The following is an 8428-nucleotide window of genomic DNA, read 5'->3' on the forward strand; positions in this document are numbered from 1 at the left end:
TGCCGCCCCCAGCGGCTGCCCGCCCCCAACGGCTGCCCGCCCCCAACGGCTGCCCGGCCCCAGCGGCTGCCGGCCCCAGCGGCTGCCCGGCCCCAGCGGCTGCCCGCGCCCAGCGGCTGCTCACTGCCAGTGGCTCCTGCTCCCAACGGCTCCGTAACGGCTGCCCGCCCCTAACGGCTGCGGAGCACCCGGCCTCGCGGCCCTGCCGCGTCGCCGCCTCGCGCTGGGCTAACGGCGGGCCGCGGTCCCCGGTGCCCAGCGAGAGTTTCGCGGTGCGGCGGGCGTGGAGCAGGGAGTGGCCGCGGCGGCCGGCCCAGGCGGCGAGGCAGCGGCCGGGTCTGTCGTCAGGGACAGCGGCGGGCCTGCCTGAGGAGACCTGTCTCTTCCACTAAAGCAGGCGCGATTCGGACTATTCATGTAGCAATGTCTCTGTTGGAAGCCTGAGCACCTAACACTTTTCTTCTTTCTTTCTTCTTTTCTTTTTTAATCTGGCTTAGCTAATAACTAGGAGTGACGTCTCGGAAGTTGTTGGACTTACGTTGCTGCTTTATTTTACCTCATGGAGGAAATTCACTCTTACATTATTTTGTTACTCTAGTTCTGTGCATTGACAAACGTTAGGGAAGAGTATTGCTATGTATTAGTGTGGGTGATCAAAGTTTTCTATGAAAAAATGGGTTAGCAGGTTAGCATGTTGGAACTATGTTTAAACATATTTTAAAATATTGAATGGACTCAGTGTGGCAGAAACCTTAAAATGCACTTACTAGAAAGACTAGAGATGAAATTTCTAAATGCTTATTATGATGCTTTATTATGATAGATATCTGACTTGATCACATTCTTTTCTTCGCAACTGAACATGCACAGCACTGGGGTTATATCTCCATCCTTCTCTGAGCTGAGAGACACTCAAGGCACAGGCAGTGAGCTACCCCTCTCCAGAAATTTGCACAGAGAGCAGAGGTGGGGAACAGCCCCGGTCTCATCTTCGGTCCTAGCTGTGTAGCTCTTTGTTGTTGTTGTTTGTTTGGTGTGCATGTGCTGCTATGAAGCAGGCTATCAAACTGTACTCTYCAGCTGCATGTCCCTTGGTGCAGGCTGTGCTCAGGGACAGATGCTGCACACTGGTCAGTTAAGCTCTGTGCTTACATGTTCTTGGGCCCCCATATATAAACCAGTTCTACAACAAAAGGGTTTGAATGTGTCTAAAACAACATAGACAGGATTATCATGTCTGATAACATGATAGAGAGCAGAATACTGCTGTTGCACAGTTGGAGGAAAAGGCTGCCTGAAGACTTTATTAGTTCTAACAGTTCTTGCTGCTCCTGAGGATCCCTTCTGCCTGTGCCTTCCTTCCCTCAACTTTCAGCGTGCTGTATGTYATTATGAGTTCATGGAAAGCTCAGTCAAATTCCTCTCCTTGTTTTCTTGGATTTGTGATACTGAGTTAGGAATCTTGAGTGCTACTTTCATTATCTTCTTCTCTGCACAAAAGTGAGAAACACTGAACTATGTCCTTCGCCTCCTCTTAGGATGTGCTACCATCCTTCCTGTTCTTTCTGCTGATGATTCAAAGTCTCTGTGACTCAGATGGCACACCGTTTCAGGCACCAAACACCTTTCTTCATGTACTCCTCCATATTACTCCTTTTCTATGCAAGTAGGCCAGTTCCTCACACATCTTGCGCTTGAACAAGTTTATGAAATGCCAGAAGGTGCTGGGCATCCTGATAGAGCACAGTGTCTTTCTTTCAACTGACTTTCTCAGCTGCACATGGAAAATTTTTGCCTTTTAACATTCAGGATGGTTAAAGTGCCCCATGARAACCAGGGCCTGGGATTGTGAGACTACATTCAGCTTACTGTAGAAGGCCTCACTGACTTCCTGATCAGGTGGCCTGTAGTAGACACTCACAACACTGTCACCCATGTTAGCCTGCCCTTTAATCCTTGATCGTAAGTTCTTGAGCCAATCATCATCCAGTCCAGGCAGAGCTCCATATATTTCAGTTGCTCTCTCACGTAAAGGGTGACTCCCCCACTTCACCTTCCTGGCTTATCTGTCCTAAAGAGRCTGTAGCCATCCACAGTAGCAGTCATGTGACCTATCCCACCATGTCTCTATAATTGCAATGAGATCATAGCCTTGCCCAGATCTCTTAATTGTTCCTGCTTATTCTTCATGCTGCATGCATTTTGTACAGCCACTTCAGGCACATCAGAGATTTACTTTAGCATACTGATTTCCCAGGAGGGGTGTAAGAGGWTTCCCGTCTTGTCTTGTAGGTACATCCTTAGATGCACGCAACTGCTCTAGGTATCCCCATTTGAGCCCCGTTTTCCTAACTGCATGGTCTCTATAACTCGCCCTTCCCCTGTCTTTCCTAATTTAAAGCCCTCCTTAACAGGTAGGCCAGCCTGTTTTCAAAGGCACTTGTGCGTTCTTTGGTTAGGTGGATCCTATCTCTCTTAATTATTTGTCAATCTTCGAACAGGGTCCCATGGTCATAGAAAACAAAACCCTGTGCTGACACCAGCAACACAGTTACCTACTTGGAGTATCTGTCTCCTTCCCATCCTTCCCCCTCACTGACAAGATTGAGGAGAAAACTACCTGGGCCCAGGTGACCATCCCTAGAGCTCTGAAATCCTGTTTAATACTTTCCTAGTTGGCCTGTGTATTGTTGATGCCCATGTTGAGCAGCAAGGGGTAATAGTTGGACGAGTGGGCAAGCCTTGGCAGTCTTTCCATGACATCTCAAATTCAATTTCTAGACAAGAAGTCAGGTCAGCAGATAGGTACTTCTGTCTCCTGCAGGAGGGAGTCACCCACAATTGCTCCCCAGTTCTTCCAGGTGTTCCTGTGTGGCATAGGGTCCGTCAGCCCAGTTGCTTCTCTTGAAGTGATGCCCAGCTCATCCTCAGTTTGGAGGGCACTGAACCTGTTCATCAAGTGCAAATTTTCGGGAGGAGCAAGAGCCTTTCTCTTCATACAAGAAGTGACCAGTTTCCAGCCTTCATCATCTGCAGTTATGACTTACTGTCATACTGTAATGGCACAGAGCCCATCCGCATCTCCACTGCTGTGGGGGGTTGAGCTTCTTGAAAYTGTAGAGTCACTGAGAATTGGGGAGTTGAGCTTCTTGAAATTGTAGAGTCGCTGAGAATATCCTACCTATTTCCCACTCGTCTTCTCGGATGCTGTGCTACCTGCTTACTTTCTCCTGTAACTCCTTTACCTGGCAACACAGCTCATCAACACCAACACACATTCCGCAGAAAAGTTGACTGTCAGCCCCAGGCTCACAGAGAAGACCCAGGCACTCCCTGAAACCTGAGATATGCAGAGCTGCATCCACTGTCCACAAGTCTGTTTGGGTAGAAGCTTCTGATACAGCTGACACAGCAACTCCAGCAGCTACTGGGGAATGCGCTCAGCTCAACCATATCTGAGGAAGTGTGTGCACTTCTACTATAAGTGGAGARGAAGACACCTTTGTTCGCTTTCTGTGTGAACTGCTGCACAAACTAGTGCATCTCTTCACTGCCTCTATTCCTCCACAGGAACCTTCTTGGTCTCACTAGCCTCTTTTCTACAGCCACAGATCTGCTTGCCCAGAAGGTACAGCTGCTGGAATGGGTTCAGGCCAGCACTGCTAGGGAATTTGTCCTTGGCCTTAGGCACACCACTTGGACTTCAAGTCCCACAGGCTGACCATGTCATGTATGCACACACACACCTGGAGCACATACAGCATTCACTACCTACCCTGGGAAACCCTCTTTGCTTTTGAGCACTCAGGCAAAATTTTCTCCTCTGGCAGGGATGAGTTGGAGTTTCTCTTGTGTTTTCCTCCCTCCCCAGGAAACTAAGCTGCTTTCTTCTCCAGTTAATCTCCTAAGCCTGTGACTGACAGCCTTCCAGAGTCTGTAGCAACTTAGGTCCTAACTTTTGCGTCTGAGGTTTTATATTACTTCAGAGTGGAGAGCACTTCAGAGTGGAGAGGTAGGCAGTACAACTTTTAGCTGGGTTTCATTTTTTTTCTTCTCCAATAAGCCCATGAAACAGAAGCTGAGCTGCCTGAGCTTTTCCTTAGTTTCTGTCTACCCTTTCCAGTGAAACAGTYGTTAGGAAGCCGCTCTCTGAGCTCAGACTGAGAAGCTTGTGTGCCTGCGTGAATCACCTTTCATGGATCCTAGTTAGGTTTGTAGGACCCAAGAAGGCGCTGCTTTTCTAGGAAAGCCAAAAGGAGGCTGCCTAGGAAGCGCAGTTAAGCATATGCAGCAACACTGACTGTTGAGGCCATTTYGTGTGCAAACTACTGGGCTCCGGCTGCTCTCCATGCAGTGTTCCTGTGGATGGATTTTGGGAACGGATTCGGATCAGGTTCCTTTGCAAGGGACGAGTAATTCTTCATGCTGCATTTTCTTTCTCCAGCAGGAGGCACCTGAGCACCACGGAGGAAACTAGGACACAGCAAATTTTTTGGTCGCTGCAGTCCAAGTACCTTTGGCTTTCTTGAGCCCTTAATCAAAATATAAACTTGGCTTAAAAGTGAATCCCTGCAAACACCTGAACTGCTTTGTCACATAACCATCTAATCATACCATATGGCAGGAACAACAGTGTTTTCCTACAAAATATTGAACCTCACACGTGGAAATCATGCAGAGCGTGAAGCATACTGTCCTGGGAGGAAATAGGAAATGCACAGGAAATAGCGCAGATGTCTGTGGAGATTTTTCATAAGGAATAAGTTCTGTTTTATCGTGAGAAACTAAGCCTCTAGCTTCCCAGGGTTTATGACAGCCTCTGCTTCTTGGATTACTTCACATTCCCGCATGGTAGCAGCTGGTCTTTGGGTATGTGGACTGAGCTGAAGAGTCTGGAGTTTCATGTCACACTGATCCAGTCTAGCCCCAAAAGGGCTAGTCCAACTCTTCTTCCCACGTGCTGGTCTTGGCAGCAATACAGCTGAAGGAGGAGATAGTTCAAATGGCTTGGTCAGTTGTGGGACAACTCTTTCGGGGGAAAGGTTAGTTTTCTTTTGGGCTGCCAAGCCACAGTGACATGGTAGCACATGGTTCTGGTACCCAGTAGTCTGGTGTGGAGAAAGCCACGGGACAAAGATGGGAGAGGAGAACAAGGCCAACCTTGGGTCAACCTTCCTCCTTAGGTTGGAGGAGACCCAGCATGAAATTGCACTTTGACTCTTGTATCTCCACGGCATCTCTGTGGAGCTGCAGCAGACTTTCTGGACTTCGTAACTAAGGCACAGCCCCCTCTACACAGTGGTGAGATCAGTTGATGTGAGATAGCGTTAGTTTGAGTGGATCTGAACAGCCTGAGTCAGAGTAATAAAAATACTTCTTTGCCCTTCATAATGCATATCCTTGATTCTTAAGTTTACCTGTTGAATTCAAAACACAGCTTAAGTAAATAAGCTGTGAGTAGGCAGTCTCGTTATCACCTCTGCAGAATACAACAGATTTAATCAGTATCATGGGGCTGCTTGCAATGCTAGAGACCATGCRCACACATATTTGTAACATCCTCAAGCTGTATACATTGAAGGATAGAAGGTGGTATCTCTGTGCATTAATGATATGTCTCATTCACTCCTGGCTTTCCCCCAAGCATGTCTAGCCAGAGCTGCTCAATAAACACCTAGACTTTTTTTCCAAGGACATCGATTTTACCATCCAGATAAAATCTTCCAGCCCACCTTCCTATGCATATGCACTGAAATGCAGCACTTCTGGTCTTAGTTGAACTTGAACAGAGGGTTGCTTTGCTGTGACTTAGCAGTACACATTATTCCTGTCTTCCTAAGGCCAAAGACTTTATATTAACCTGATGGTGCATTGTCTCAGGGCTTGCTTGGGCTTTTCTTGGCCTGAGCTAGTTTTAGCTTCCCTTAGCAGTGGGAAAGAGTGTTTTGTGTCGGGTAACTATTGCCTGAACTGTTTCAGCTTATCATTTTGAATACCATCCATGAAGAAATGTGTCAGGGCACAGCAAGGACCAGCTGCTCTCTGGGTTGGGTAACAGCTGACCGGGCAGAGCCCTCACCATCCCACCACCTGAGTGATGCAAGCCAGACAGTCCGAGAGGGTGGCAGCCAGGGTCAGCCCAGAGCCTAGATCATCAGACAAGTTCAAGGACAAGGTAGGTCCAAGGACAAGCCAGGAAGTCACTCTGCAGGTCAAGGTCCAGATGAACAGGGTCCATGACCAGGCACAGGCATGGCTGTGGCTGAGCTAGAGACTGGTAGTTTGTGGCATAGTATGGGCAGGAACTGATGACCCTAGCACTGACCTGAAATGGAGCTGCTAGGCCTGTGGGCAGGTGAGGATAGTTCTGTTGGAACAGCCCTATTAAGGCCTATTAGTGCACCCTGGGCACTAGAAAAAGGTCTGCCAGTGCAGACAGTTATTGCATACCTCCTTATCACTGGGCAAACTGGCAGCACTGAAGCTTTGTAATTGGGGAGAATCACTGTGTATGTGTGATGTTCCTCCTTTTCCACTATAACCTACCTTTTCAGGGGAATGGTGGTATTGGGTTTGATGTTAGCATATACTCCTCCATTTAACTCTGAAAGGAGATAAATTAGAAAGATTTTACTGGTGGTTGTAAAGTTCTGGATTGAGACTATTTTCTTCAAGGGAAGAGCTACCATGTGTCCAAGTTTTAAAGTTTAGCTGGGAAAACAAAGCAAATTTTCTTAAGAAAACATACAAAATAGCCTCAAGCAAAGCACAGGCAACCACACTACAACCATCACTGACCTCCCCTCGGCAAAGAAATTAGCATACCAAAGACTCAGTATGATACCTACTTTCAGTTTAGGGAGGACTTATGCATTAGACTTAGGACTCAGAATGAAACAGGCATGCTAATGCTAAACATAAGGCTGGAGAAAAGAGGTAGGTATTAGGTATCAATCTTAACCTTATTTTCCGGATGTTGGTGTTACTACGACTGAACTAATAGTAGCTAATTGTATTCTAATTAGACAGTGAAGACTTTAACTAGAGTAATAATAAATTCTGAGTTTTATTTACAAGCTGTTTCCTCTTGTCCGTAGTAATATATGGTTTATAACAGAGTATTGTGGAGATACGGGAAAGAGTGGCACTAATGCTGCATAGCAGTCACTTTCCATACCTCTGTTAATGCTTTGGTTATAGCACTGTGCTGAACTACCTGAGGATAGTATGGTACCTTGCATCCTTTGTACCACCACCTTATCATCTCAGTTTCCCCTTGAGCTGCCACATTGGAAGTGTAATTAATGCACTTCTGTGTGTGTGGTGCAGAAGGAAAAATTTTTCCTCTTCATTGCAAACTTAACAGCATTAACAGGGCTTTCTTGGGAGAGAGAGCACACTCAGTGTCAGCTCCTATATTGTACCCTTGCTCTCCTTTACTAGAAGCAGCTACAAGGTGCTTTTCCAAATCCGTGATGGTCTAGTACATCTCGGATAGCTTGTAAACATGTGTAGATGGCTCTCTCCCATATCAGACATGACCGTTTTCTGGAAAGCCTTCTTGCCAACATGGTATTTTCAGAAACTGTCTCTGATGAGTGTCACAGAGATGGAGCTGTAAGTGGGATGGGTGCTAGTCTTTTCTTTTTTTCCACTTTCTGTTCAGCTCATGCTTAGTGAAACTTGCTCTGTAGTCATTCAGAAAGCCTCTTTAATGGCCACTCTGAGTAGCTTTAGAGCTGGAAAAGAGAAATGCAGCTCTCTATCTCCTATAATTTTGGAAATGAAAAAATTCGAAGATCCCAAAGAAGACAGAGAGCTGTCTGAYTTTAGGAGGATGTCACTGTCAGGAGGTATGTACCTTCTTCTGAATACTGGGAAGAAAACATCCCTACCAAGCTGGAAGAGAAAGGAAGCATGCCAGTGTAAGGGCTAGGAGGAGCCCTGACAAGATGCCCACCGCTGAAGGCCTTGGGCTAGAAAACAGAGTAATTCTGATTACAGTGCAGCAGACAGAGAAGCTGCATGGCCTGTGCTCCCTCGGAAGTCTTTGGTCCAGTTGTAGGAAGGAGCCATACTGCCTACAGCTCACTGGTGCTTTAAGTGCAGTTGATCTGTACAGAAAAGGACGGCAGATCCATTACAACTTGGYTAGCAAATCCTACCTTTCTTCTCCATGAGTCAGAATACCTTAAGACAAAAAGAATGAAGCTAATAAGAATGAACCTAATCCTGTGATCTGATCTCCTGCATACTRCTATCTAAAGAACTTGACTCAGTAGACCTTTCACAGCACTGAATTGCCCTCCATCCATCACTTGTAATTGGGCAACAGCATATTCTTCCTCAATGGTTACAGTTCTCAGTTGCTCCCAGTCACTGTAAGACTTGCTTCAGTTTTGGAACTGTTCCTCGGGGAAATATTTGT

This window comes from Rhea americana, unplaced genomic scaffold (genome assembly GCF_003343005.1).
Source record: "Rhea americana isolate MKP2758 unplaced genomic scaffold, rheAme1 scaffold_115, whole genome shotgun sequence".
Lineage (NCBI taxonomy): Eukaryota > Metazoa > Chordata > Aves > Rheiformes > Rheidae > Rhea > Rhea americana.